Raw genomic sequence first — 13,914 nt, 5'->3', positions numbered from 1 at the left:
TATTTTTCTTATGTGTGGCTTACTGCACCATCAGGGCAACTGAGAACCCACTGTGCAAATTCCTTTATCTTGTTGTAGTGACTAAATTGCTGCTTTTCACCAAATACATTTAATTTGTCCCATTGTCATATTTGATACAGCAATTTCATATGTGTTGGGCAATTCTACTTTTCCTGAAAGTTGCCCCACCTTAAGTAAGTTGGTCTTCTAACTGCTGCTACATGGTCAGTTCCTTGGATGGGCACTGCTCTCTGTCTAAACTAACACCAGTCTTACTTTTTGGACATTTTAGTATTAAAAGGAAAGAAGGAACATAGGAAAACAGTATAATCATGAGAAATCTAAGATGATCTACTTGTCAGGACTACTGTTTTTTTAATCTTTCTGATAGGTAAGTGGCAGTTTATTGTCCTCCAGACTCTTCCAGGCTCTGACAGAGATGGTCCACAGACCTTCCGGGGCCTCATATCTTTTCCAGTTTTATTTCTTGTGTTGCTACTCACTCTTACACTCTCCATTCCATGGAAAGGAAAGATGGACACTGGAGAAATCATTGCGGACACACAGACACCTCTCAAAGCATCTGCAGAAGCATCAAAACAGTGATGATTTCCCATGACTTCAAAAGAAGAGATCACCTTCCCGTTAGGCACTGGGCTTATGTGTAACTGAGATTTTACTTGGTTTCAAACACAGAAACTGAAAGTTAAGAGGCTATAGGGTAGGACTTAAAGAACACTGTTGTACAAAGAGTAAATTCTGAAAATCTGAAATTTGTGCATATAACTTTAACTATAACCATAGACCTTATAAAATGTGGGCATCTTTCTTCAAGATCAAGTTCTTTCTTCTAATAATTTTGACTAGTTCAGCAAGAACAAACCATTTCTCGATTACAGGAAACAAAGCCAAGTGTCTTTGCTGTATATCATGGCATATAGAAAGTCCATCCTACTTGAAAAAGAATTAACAGTGATTTTGGCCTTCTGACTTGTGCAGAGGAGGAAAAGCTTGTAGAGATGTTTCAAATATGCAGAGGACCATCTGTGACTTATCTGAAGAGGTGCAAACTCTTTTAGTTTGAACTGTGGCTCAGAAAACAACATTGAAGAGGACCTTAGCCAACTCAGCAGGCACACAATAGATTCGGTGCTTCAAACATAATTCCAATCCACATAGCCCAGAGCATGTACCGCCACTCTGAATAGAATCAGGATTTTGCAGCAGGCTTTCTTATATATCTGACTAACTGATTTAGATAAATAGATGCAGAGGTTTTATTCTTGTTTTCAACTTCAAGGCAGTCCATCAAAATTGCTGGTGAACAGCTAAAAGAATTGCTGGCCCAATAGTGTGTGGTATTTTATTGGCCAGACAAACACTGTATTTGAGGACTGTGCTTAATATGCAAAGCACTGCATTGCACATTTTGCTGGTAACCTTTTCCTGAATAGCATTAGCAGGAGAGTTTAATAAGCTCTGTTTGAATTCTGAGCTGCTTTTGTTGGCCGGAATATCTTTTTTGTTAAGCAAATCACTCCAAAGCCAGATGAGCATGGATACTTGTGTTCAAGCAGGGATGGCCAGCGATTTTCAGTCAGCAAGCCAGCCGACACTGGCAAAGGTCTTGAGGTTTGCATATGATGATATTGTAAAAAACCAAAAACCCCAACCAACCAACCAACCAAAAAAAAGGATTTAATGTTTATTGTGAGCCAAGCCTTTAAGCATATTTGATGGACATTATGAAAGGCCTAAGGCAGAGATGCTTTATGGCTTTGAATTTTTCCTATAATAAGAAAAGAGATCTGCAACTGGGATAGATAATTTCCTGCATAATCATCCCCTTTTCCTGCTGGAGCTCACCATAAATGGCTACCTATGTACTCAAAGTAGTTCTTTACTACATTTTTCATGTGTAGATTTTTATAGGGATGTCTGTGCTAATAATTGAGAGAAACTGCATACCTTAAAGGCTAAGTGGAAGTAAAATTTATTGCTGAGCCTGACTGTCACATCCAGTTGTATATAACATTATATATCACTGAAGCTGGGTGGAGAAAATCAGTGATCACTGAATTTGTCTAAAAATATTGTTTCATTCAAGCCTAGACTCCTGGGCATTGAGCTTAAAATGGTTAAACTACAGAAGTAAAGTGACCCATGGCAGATCTGAAAAATAATGTATTTCAAATATAGTGTGACGTCACACATACATAACAGAATCCTGGAAGCTTATTTTTAGGATTACTCAGAATAAATTAAAAGGCATAATTTTAAATGCTAAAGAAATAGATTAATACTGATATTTCTGATAAACTGATACTGCTGCCTTTTAAACATCAGTTGCATATGGTTCGTTATGCTTCAAGTGGTAGATAAGCGGAATAAGACAGCTAATAAGTAGGTTTTAAGAAAGGATGCACATGCACCTGAGAAAACATAATCTGGGAGTGCAGCACAGACTGGGATCCACCTGGCTGGAGAGCAGCTCTGTGGAAAGGGACCTGGGGGTGCTGGTGGACACGAAGCTCAACATGAGCGAACAGTGTGCTGCTGTGGCCAAGAAGGCCAACGGGATGCTGGGTTGCATCAAAAAGGGCATCACCAGCAGAGATAAAGAAGTCATTATCCTGCTCTGCTCAGCGCTTGTCAGGCCACACCTGGAGTCCTGTGTACAGTTCTGGTCCCTGCTATACAAAAAGGATGTGGACAGGCTGGAAGGGGTCCAGAGAAGGGCCACCAAGATGATCAAAGGACTGGGAAGGCTGCCGTACGAGGATAGGCTGGGAGAGCTGGGTTTGTTCAGCCTTGAGAAAAGGAGGCATAGAGGGGATCTCATCACCACGTACCAGTACTTAAGGGGTAGCTACAAAGAAGATGGAGTCTCATTTTTTACACAGAGTCCCATGGAGAGGACAAGGGGGAATGGACACAAGTTGCTCTTGGGGAGATTCCGACTGGACACCGGAGGGAAATTTTTCACAGTGAGGACAGTCACCATTGGAATAATCTCCCCAGGGAAGTGGTTGACTCGGCCACGTTGGACACCTTCAAGAATCGGCTGGACAGGGTGCTGGGCCATCTTGTCTAGGCTGTGCTCTTCCCAGAACGGTTGGACTAGACGACCCCTGAGGTCCCTTCCAGCCTGGGATTCTGTGATTCTGTGCTATCTCTTGATTTATATACAGGTATTTGAAGAAACTGTTGAAACAGAAGCTGATGTAACTTAAAATGAAAGTTTGCATTGAACCATTGTATATCTGCAGAAGTTTTAGCTTCCTGTGTCTATTTTTACAGTCCAGAAAGCACATACATTCTAGTAGAGTATGTACCACTTCACAAATCAGAGCTCTTTACCAAGGTTTACATTAATTGCATTTGAACATTCCCAGAAAATATGTAGTGCTCTCCCTAAGGAGGTTCTTTCATATATCTTCAATGTCAGTGTCATGTCAGGTTGATCTCTTTCATGCATATTGTCGCTGAAAACACAAGGCATATGAAGATGATAGGTAATTTATTGATGCTTAGCTATGGGGTTTTTTTCACCTTCCAATCTAAGAATATATTCAGTTACATTTTTAGAATATCTTCTGCTGTTTCCATTCAATTTCTTCTTGATACCATTATCTCCTAGGAGCTCAAGAAAGTAGCTGGTTAAATTGTGGTAAATGTCTGTGTAGAAGTTTCAGCATTATTCTTTCACAATGCTTGAAGTCTCAAGCAGTAGATGCAACCCTTTCTATTGCTCCTTGTGGTGGAAGAGGGCTGCAGCTGGCGGTCAAGAAGTCTTCCAGCATGCTGCTGAAGTGTGGACACCTGTAGTAAACACTATACCATGGCTGGATGGCCTCAGGCCTCCCTTGCACCTGTAGGCTTCTGCCCAAGATTCAGATGGGAGCTAGTCAGTAATTTCTAGCAGCTAAAAATTCCTAGCTACAAAGACAGAACCTCCCAGTGTCCAGAAGCATCACAGAAACGCCTTTTCTTTTGTAAAGAAAAAAATTTTAAGTGTGTTGACTAACCAGAATAGTAATGAATCATTGTGAGCCTTTAGTCACATTGGCATGTTTAGGGAGAACAGGATAATGTAGTTTCAGTAATTTCTGAATCTCTACTGACATTGAAATTAATTATTTTATATTAATTATTTTTCTTGTGTGCCAAATGATAAAGCAAAAAGTAAATCCTGTAAAACACTCAGTAACGTGTGTTAATGTTAGGATATTATCAGCTAGAATCATAAATTATTTCATCCCTTAATAGGCAACTCTGCAGAAAGGCTGCACCAAAGTATTTACAGATATCTGCTGATGTCTTTTAAGTCCTTTTGGCTCGCAAAGTAGGCCTAATCCTACAAGAGTGCTGGATTGCTTGAGCAATTTGGAACAGATGAAAGAACAGTAAGTGTCAAAAAAAAAAAAGGAGAAATATTTACAGTTATGTTGTCTCCTACATGGCTCCTTTCACCCATATACATTTTTTTCTTTTTTTATATAAGCAAGTGGAGGGCTGCCAGCTCACTTATCATCCATCCTTCATGGATTCAGCTCCAGGCTGAATGACAAAAGGTTACACCTGTCATCTGGAAGATGTACTCTGGGGAGAATGATTTTCAAACTATTCTCATGTCACTTGAAGACATGTAATTACACAAAAACCTCTGAACTCTAAAAATTGAAACATAAACCTCAAAATTTTTAAATAATAGAAGATGCATGTCCTTCAAAACATTTAACTGTTCTGTGTGAAATTTCACTTGCCCTGAGACTAACAACCCTTTCAGTGACTGATAAAAGGTTTTTTCCATTAGCATGTAGATTATGACATACACTCAAATTATTTTTATTCAGTGAGTGTAGGTTCACAGATATTTGTATTGTCATCCTGGTTTTTCTTACATAGTCAGCTTCAGGAATTGACTGATTTAAAAGTAAACCACAGGAAATCTGAATTTTTACAGAAAAAGCACTGAAACGTGGGGTATGGGGTGGTGGTGTCTTTTCTTATCTGTCAGACCTTCCATCTCTTTTAGTTTCTGCCAACAACCAGAATAAAAGATGGTGATAATGGCAAGGTCCTTAGATTAAGCAAAGATGTAACAGGTATTGATAGGAAACTTCCCAGCAATGGATACTGGATATAACATTCTTTGGCAACTCATTGCAAATGCAAAGCTACTCCATACTTAATAATTTTGTTTCATTATTTGCTTGCTATGGCATTGCCTGTGTTAAACTAGATAGATAAAATTTGTAACCAGCTCCCCAAGTGTGTTACTAGCTAATTTTTCACTAATCATTAGAAATAGAAAGTTACTTCTGTCAGGGACTTACCTGTCTTTTGCATCTCCTTCTTTTCCTAATCTTTGTTCTACCTCCATTTGACACAGATGCGCATTCAAGCTAATTAATGAAATTTGCTTTGACTCAGCATGAAAAGGAGGGCAAAAATAAGGGCAGAAAGATTGAAGTAGTACCACGTATTATCTAGCTCTCATGTTTGAAAGCCCATTTTTAAAACAAAAAAAATGCAGTAAGAATGAATAAGTGGGTTCCCTGGACCATATTGTTTTCTATATCACTATAGAAGATTCTCTTTGTGCATTTCAGATACAGAACTTCAGTTTGGGAAAGTGTCAGTAGGCCTCAATTTTACCTAGCCATGCATCCACATCCCTCAGATATTCCACAGAAGGATGCTGCACAAAGCAAGACTTTGTTTACCACTAGCAATATAGGGTTTTTGTTTCTGTTGTTTCAAGAGGATAGAGAGCCCTCAACAAGCATCAAAACTCTCTTTTTTTTAGTGTTTGTGCTTGTACGTTCAGTGTTTCAGAGAATTTACCTTCGGAAAAGATAAAGAAGAAATCTGTAGAATGAAAGGGACAAATAAAATGCTGTTAACTTGTAACATGCAGATTAAAAGTACTGCTTGGATCTCAAAGGAAGCCTGAAGCCAAAGAGAAAGTGGACCCAAATTTCCTTTTATATAGTTAAGTGCCTCATATACAAGGCTAGCTTTACTGTTTAATTATTGTCCACTGAACACTTGGTATAAATTATTTCAGTAATCCCTCATAAAGGAATACTCAAATACTTTCTGTATTAAAAGACCTTATAGCTAAAAGATTTATATTTACTGTTCAAGAAGCATCACCAGATGTTTGAGTGGCTATCAGTACATCAAATTAATTTCCATACCGTTAATTGTTCATTATAGACAAAAATTATTCTAGAGTAGTTCTCAGAACCACTATTCTGTTGGTCTGCATTTTGTTGTGCAGACACACAAGGATGGTAAACTTCTACAAATACGTTATTTAAGCAGTGTGGGTTCATTTGGAAAATATTTAATAAATGCTTTCATCATATACTCTCTGACATGATTTACACATTTCTATTAAGGATTATCTTTAAAGAACTATATATAGAACTGGTTTTAGAAAAAGCTCTAGAGATATCAAAGCTGGAACAACAGATAACTTCGTAATCACATTAGGGAAGTATTGTTAGGAGACATTAGCAAGATTATAAGGAAAATACTACTGTAGAAGCTAATACATGCTGTCAACATATAAATGAATTATAGTGTGTAAAGAAAAAAGGAGAATGTATAAGTTAAGGTATTTTGGTTTTTCATGCCATTTACAACCTCTTTCAAAGCTTTTAAAGAAAAAGAAAAATTTCCAGTAAACAACTGGGAATTCTTGTTTGCTCATTGGCAAATAAATTTTTTACAGACCGAAACAGTAGGATGAGGTAATCACGCATAAATAAGCATTCTGAAGCTTCTGAGGAAAAATTAGGAAGAATTATAAAGAAGTGTGGTGGTGGATTTGTTAATATTCTGTGTTACTTAGATTTGGTTGGTTTCGTTTTTATAGAGAAAGATGTCTCAGCAGTGCTGTACCACAGAACAGAAAAATGCTAACATTGGGTTTGCGTTCAGAAGTCCTTTAATCAGAAAACATACATTTTTCTCTGAAATGTTCTGGCTTCTAATTGAAGTTGTGTGTCTTCTGAAATGCATTATTTAAATTTATACCTAAAAAAAAATACACCAGGGGTCATGTTGGGGATTTCTTGGGCAATAGAAACAAGCAAAAGAAACTGTACTAAAACTTCCCCCCTTTCAATAATTCTTTCTTCTCTTGAAGGAATTAGCATAGTAATGCATCTTATCTGAAAGGAGTAAAAAACCTAAGGTAATATAGATAAAATAGTTTATATCTGAATCTAAATATTTCTGTATCTTTCAGGTATAACTGAGTAACTGAAACAGATGTCATTACTATTTAAACAATATCTGGAAAATATGTGCACTATATTTAGGAGGATTTATTATTATGTGATTTTATTTTTCCCCTTAGGAACATTTGTTATACTCTTAAATACATGAGTACAGCTAATAGTTTGGCACGTGCTCTGACTGCTAGTGTGCTTATGACAGGTAGCAACATATGTCCAAATTATGCCGTTTGTGCTAAAATAGCCCAAATAATGGAAATTGTAATTAGGCTAGTCTTTCAGGTGCTTTTATCAGAGTCTTAAAATGATATGAAAATTATACAGCTTAGTATTAATCAAGTAAATCTCTCAGCTGAATGTGAAGTGCATTTCCTAGTTGTTTTCTCCTTTTTCTTGATAAAAGGCTCTAGACCCAGCATAGAAAGTTGCATTTAAAGTATCCTTTTTGGTCATCACTGGCAGTCACCACTGGACTCATCAGTTCAAAGTTGATAAATGTCTTCTATATAATTTGCTTGATGTCTTCCCATCATGCCACTATAGAATCAAACTGCATTTATTATTCTTTAAATACTCTAAGTTGAACCTAAGTATCTTCATATCTGAGTGCCTTTAAAACAAAATTTGTTGCTTATCCAGCTAAGCTTGGATAAATGTCCCCTTCTATCATTTTCATGTTTTGTACCAAACCTGTAAATTACTGTTCAACTTATGCTAACCACTGTGTGCATAACCATCCCATAGGTCTGACATGAAAGCGTAGTTCCCTGTAGTAGCCTTTTTCCTTAATATTTTCCATCTGCAGTGTTCTACATAGCAGTATGTGCAGCAACACTATCGTCACGGCCACGATGAGGAGGGTGTCATGGTAGGTTGGACTAGACTCACTTTCAGTTTTTAAGAAAACTGTGACAAGCAGAAGGAAGAAGAAAGGAGTAGGTGTTTTTTGGGTAATACTGGCAGAGAACTAAAATATAATTTTTTTATTGTAGAAGAGATGTTATCTGGTTTTGAATGGGGAAAACAGTGACATTAGTTTCTCTGAGTCTCTGTTTTTTGGAACTAAATACTGATGCTGTAGAAGGAGGAGAATGATGCTACCAAAGTCATGAAGGGGAGAAGAAAGGATGTGAGTGAACAAAACAGTCTCCTACAAACTGTCTGAATACTAGCTCCCTATAAGGTCAGTTTTTTTCACTCTGAGGATATTGAGAAGGTATGGTGTAATGAAGGAATTTTGTAACAATGAATTAAATGTAGTGATTTGAACGTAAAGCCTTGCTGTCAAAATAGTAAAAACTGTAGAATTACGAAGTAGACAGTTCAAGATAGGAATCTAATTAATAGGAAATTTCTTTTCAATGACTGGCCTCTCTGTGCCTCAGTTCTTCATGTGTACAATAATGACTTGTAATTACAGATTTTTTTGGAGATGGCAAAAGAAAATGTGTCTTCTGTTTTTAATGCAGGCATTGCCACCTTCTGAATTTTTCATTGAGCAAGCTTAACAAAAATCTTCTAATCTGAACAAATTCTTTATTAATGGGGAGAGGTGCATCACATTTTTCACAGAGATGCAGTTTGTATTTTTTAGCACAGATATCATAAGAAAAAAAAAAAGGGGCTTTTCTTCTTTGGTAGAATGTTGATGAAATGAAGGTGGATGTCATGTGGTTGTATGACTGGGAGTGAATCAAATTCTGTGGTTGATGGCTGAATTAGAGATATGCTAGAGGAATCCAGGTATACCTGATATACCACTTACTGGTTTTGTGGGCATGATATTGAATAATTTATTAATTGCAGCCAGAGGAAAAAAAAATAAGTTTGAGGAACACCTGTTTACTGACAGAGAACGAATACTATTTGTATTATATCTATTATTATTATTATTACTTTTGCATATAAGTTTGTTATACCTTACTCATCTTGCTTCACGAGCATTAAGCTGAGTTCAAGGGCAATACCAACTTTTATTTTGTGATTTTTATGATGTATTAACGTACACAAATAATTAGCCGAAATGTAATTGAAGCTAGAAACTGTGACAGCAGAAAAAGGGTTGTGTGTTTCTAATGATGTGAAGGCTGTCCTCAGTTAAAAAATAAGCTGCCAAAAGATGCTTAGGATACTCTTCTTTTTCATCAATAATGTGAGCCAAACCCTAAATAGTTGACTAGGAAAAAGATTTCCTTTTAGGCCAATTTTATCCTAAATTTATTATACTATGTTTGCTAGACTGTTGGGTTACATTGGGCCACTGTTACAATACTGAATGTTAATTAAGTTTCCCTGAATAACTGCTCTTTTGTTTTAGTTGTACGGAAAAAAATAAAAAGCGTTCACAGCACACCAACTTCAGATTCTTCTTTTTTCACTGCCAAAGTGAAATTCTGTCCTACCCCTTGACAATCTTTATCAAATTGAAGCATTCCAGGCAATACCAAACGAGAGGAAGTGTGAATGAAAGGCTAGATTCATAAAATTAATGGCAAAGAAGTAGTTTTCCTACCCCTTGTATTATGTACCTCTGTGTGTAAATCACCAGCAGTGGAAGAGGAATTTCTCATTCTTTTCCTCAGGAAGTCTGAATTTAATCATCTAACCCAAGTTAGTGGCCTAGCTACCAACAAGTAAGTATCCCAAGGTATCTCTTTTTGCTGCTGCTTTATCTTGCCTAATATATAAAGTAAGGAATTTCAGTGAGTCAGTGAACCTCAGCACCAGATTGGAGCATTATTCTCTTTCACTGACTCTAGGACTACTTTAGTGTTTTATACCAATTAAAGCAGTTTCACAAAAGGGAATGTGAATGACCTAAATCAAAATTTTATATGGTATTTTAGTGATTAGGAAAAGGAAATTTACCTGTCAGGTGAGAAACTTCTGCTGAATTCACTTCTATTTGAGAACAGGGATGTGAATCCAGATTCTCAGGTTCAATTCAATTAGACTTGAATTCTTAGAGTTTGTTTCAAATGCTTAAGTATAGCTCTTTACTTTTAAGATCTCAGGAGTTCTTATTTCATTTTGTGCCCTAAGGCATATTGTTAGAGCTGAATTGTTTTATTAGGTAAATTAAGAAGGGTAATCTTCTTCAAAATAATAATTAAAATATATTAAAAAATCATAATTTCAAGATCCCCATATACTCTGGCACCTAGGATAGCAAAGATCAGTTTCTCAGGTGGTGTTATACAATGTGATTCCAAAGACACCATTGAAGTTAAACCCATTTACCCCAGCAGAGAACCTAGGCTTGTATCAATAATAAAGTACAACTGTAAAAGGTTAAGTTTCAAAATATCATAATTCTTTGAACTCTTGTTTACATGAAAAATGGATTGATCATTCAGAATTCTGTTTTCTTTACTATTAGCTTTATCTATGTAAAGTAACATTTTTATAACATTGTCCTTGTCTTTTCTTTTTAACAGCACCTTCAGGCTTGAAGGAATATCTATATCTGGAGGCACGTCAGTTAATTTCTTGCATATCAGATTCATCATTGTGACTTGTTGCAGGCCAGATCTGAGAAGTAACCAGGAACTTGACCCTCCATGGGGAATGGAAAAGCCCTTCAAGTCAGAGCACAATGGATCACGCGTGTAGCCTGCACTGTATCATCTTTCTCAGATCTGACAGTTACAAGCTGAGTCCTGGCAAAAGTCACAGCCTTAAATTCCATTTAGTGGGAAAGAAGAATAAAGAGGACTAAATATCTTGCCCCATTGCAGAAACTGCTCTTGCCAAGCCTGACACTAGAGTTTGTGCTGAGCAACCAGAGTAACAATGAGTTTTTCATGGGTCCAGCCAGCATCCAAAAATATTTCAATATGTAGCCAAAAGGAGAAGTGAAGCACTTAGGTGACAGTAGAAAATGAATGGATTTACTGTAACAGAGGAATGTTACTGTCTATGGGGAACGAAGACCTCTGTCATCCCTTGTACATATTCAAAGCCATACAGGAACAGGGCATCAGTGATGTTAAATTGCTTAAAAGGATGCTGTCTCCTGGCCTCCACCCAACTTTGAAGAAGTCCAGCTGTTAGAGATTGCATCAAAATGCACTTCTAGTATTTGCACTGTCACTTCCATTCAGGGTAATGATGTGCGCCACCATTTGCACAGATGGCCCCAGGAGATTTTTTGACTACAACAAGCTATATTTTGCCGGGGCTCCAAAAGGAAATAAAAAGTTAGAACTGAAGAAAAATATTTGCGCTCTCTTTCACTATGGGGATCTCTTCACGGAAAGGTCTATGGTCCTTTCTTAGGTTTAAATAAATACATACATATACATACATATATAAATGTATGTATATATATGAAAAAGCATCAACATGATAAGGTGTATTTAAAAAGGGGATATAATCTTTTTTAATAGCATCCATTTTTTATCATATTAGCAGCCAAGAAATTTAGTCTGTTGAATTATAGATCCAAAATATTCCTACTGAACATTGACATTATAGTCCCAGTTACTGTTAAAGAAGTCATTTGTAATATGTATTTGACATAAAAATTTTCTAGCCATTTGTCTATACTTCATGGAGAAATCTAACAGACAAGCAGCATTTTCATTTTATTTTTCTAAATAAATGTGTTGTTTATCTTATTTGCAGTCACTCATTTTGGCTAGTTTTTGTTATCTCCAAAAATGATTTAAAGACAGAACCAAAATACAGGAATTGTTTGTTGGTGTTATGCTGTAATGATTTGCTGACTGAAAGCTTTAATATAAATACTGTAATTTGTAAAATGATGAAGTATATTTATACAGGCAAATATGTATGGAAAACGAGAGGAGGTATTTTAACTCTTAATTTCAGAACATAGTTTATTTTAATATCCACATGAAGAAATCTAAATATATAATGGGATAGATTTTTTATTATCAGTGAGTTTTAGCAAGTGAAGACTTGGATGTTTAAGAATGAAAGGAATGTAGTCTAATAATGGTGGTTTCCAAAATTATGCAGAGACCTCTTGTCAGCTGTCTTATTTTATTCAAAAACTGGTTTAGTTTTTTTGGGTTTGGTGGTGGTTCTTTTGGGGTTTTTTATTTTGGTGTGCATGTGTGCTAGGGCTTTTTGTTTTGCTTTTTGTTTGTTTTAGCATACTGACAAGGCCATGAAGTTGATACTATTTGGTCACAATTTGAGACGCTACAGAATAAGAGGTTGTTCCTTAGAACAATCTACAGTTTACATTTAAGAACAGTCATTGTTACCCATCTACTGCAGTGTTCTGTTATTGAGTTATTGAACATTTCAATGCTAGAGCTGTTTTGAATAAAAATATATTTTTTCCTTTTTTCTTAGTCCATTAGCCTGTGTGTAATTTTAAGAGAAAAGTAAAGCATGTGATTCCCAGTTCACTTAAAACATTCATCTTAAATCCAGTCATATGTATCTGATTTATAAAGCTGAATAGGTTTTTCTTTATTTTTATTTGCTTTATGGAACCTATTAAGTGCTCACTAACAGAAAAATGATCTTTCAACAACAAAAATATTGAAAATTCAAGCCTTTTATAATCTGTGGATTAACTTTGTAAAGGGCAGATATTTTAAAAATGTTTTGTTCTGCTCTAATGTACTAACTAGTGTATGCGTGTGTGTTTGTGTGTGTGCACGCATGCGCACCCTTACCTGCTGATGAATGAAATGCCAGCTCTGCTGAAGTAAGTGCCACAAGTCCTGTTACTTCAAAAGATGCTCATGGTATTGTATTTTTTGGAGAAAGACCTGAGCTCTGTCTTTGCTTGTGACTCTGAAGCCATAATTAGCTTTCACAGTTTGTCAGGAAATCACAAAATTAATAATTAAGTGAATGTTAGCCTCCCTTATTTGGGAAAACTTGGGATCATCTCATGGTTTGAGTCTCTAAAGAACGTTAGTGGTCAATTTCCATTGGTGCAGTGGATAAATGCAACTTTTGTATTTGTTAAAGAATGATGGCTGTGTTTTGTTCCCACACATTTTAACTTGTGGTTGGCTTACAGTCGTTTAACTGTGATTTCGTTTCTGTGTCATTAGAGTAACATATTTGGACACACAACTTGCATGGGCTTGGTTTTGCTCTTTCTTTGCATAACCTGTATTTTAAAATTGGAGAGCTTACTCTTTGAGACTAATATTTAAAGTTGTTTAAAAAGGGACAACATTATCAAAACAATTAAAAAATTTCAGAATTTTAATTTGAGCACTTCCATTATTATCTAATAATAATATTTGGAAAAGCTCTTATTTTTGTGAACAGAATGCATTCATCTATATTTGAAAATAGCCCAATAAAAATCTAGTGAAATAATTCATTACTACTTGCAAATACTTTTCTGCTGTGCTGAGTTCTAGATCAGCTTGTGTGTGAAATTCTTATTGTACAAAAACCACGTGAAACAGTGCATAATTTTCTTCAGAAAAATACAACAGATATGAAATATAATGACCTGGTCCCAGGAGTGGTTTTACACAATGTGTGTAATGTAAGATTAATAAACATATACCAACATGGAGGCCTTATGTAAGTGACAAATATAGTTGGAAGAGGACACTGCAAATAATGGTTCTTATCAATCATATGCTGTTGTTTACTGTTGCATTGACTGGGGTTTCATGCTGGAAAGTAAATTTCAGTGCATGTGCACATACATGCA

At 36.1% G+C, this 13,914-nt stretch overlaps 1 protein-coding gene across 1 annotated transcript in view; it reads left to right on the top strand.

The window, feature by feature from the left end:
• PRR16 (proline rich 16) overlaps nt 1–13,455 on the top strand; it is a 167,463-nt gene extending 154,008 nt beyond the window's left edge. The window contains exon 3 of the mRNA XM_064438637.1: nt 10,691–13,455. The gene's annotated coding sequence lies outside the window, so the exon portion shown is untranslated. The remainder of the gene's footprint in view (nt 1–10,690) is intronic.
• Nucleotides 13,456–13,914: the final 459 nt, after the last annotated feature.

Source organism: Phalacrocorax carbo, chromosome Z, assembly GCF_963921805.1.
Source record: "Phalacrocorax carbo chromosome Z, bPhaCar2.1, whole genome shotgun sequence".
NCBI lineage: Eukaryota > Metazoa > Chordata > Aves > Suliformes > Phalacrocoracidae > Phalacrocorax > Phalacrocorax carbo.
Note: the sequence above shows the minus strand (reverse complement) of the source record. Positions and strands in the feature narration are given on the sequence as shown.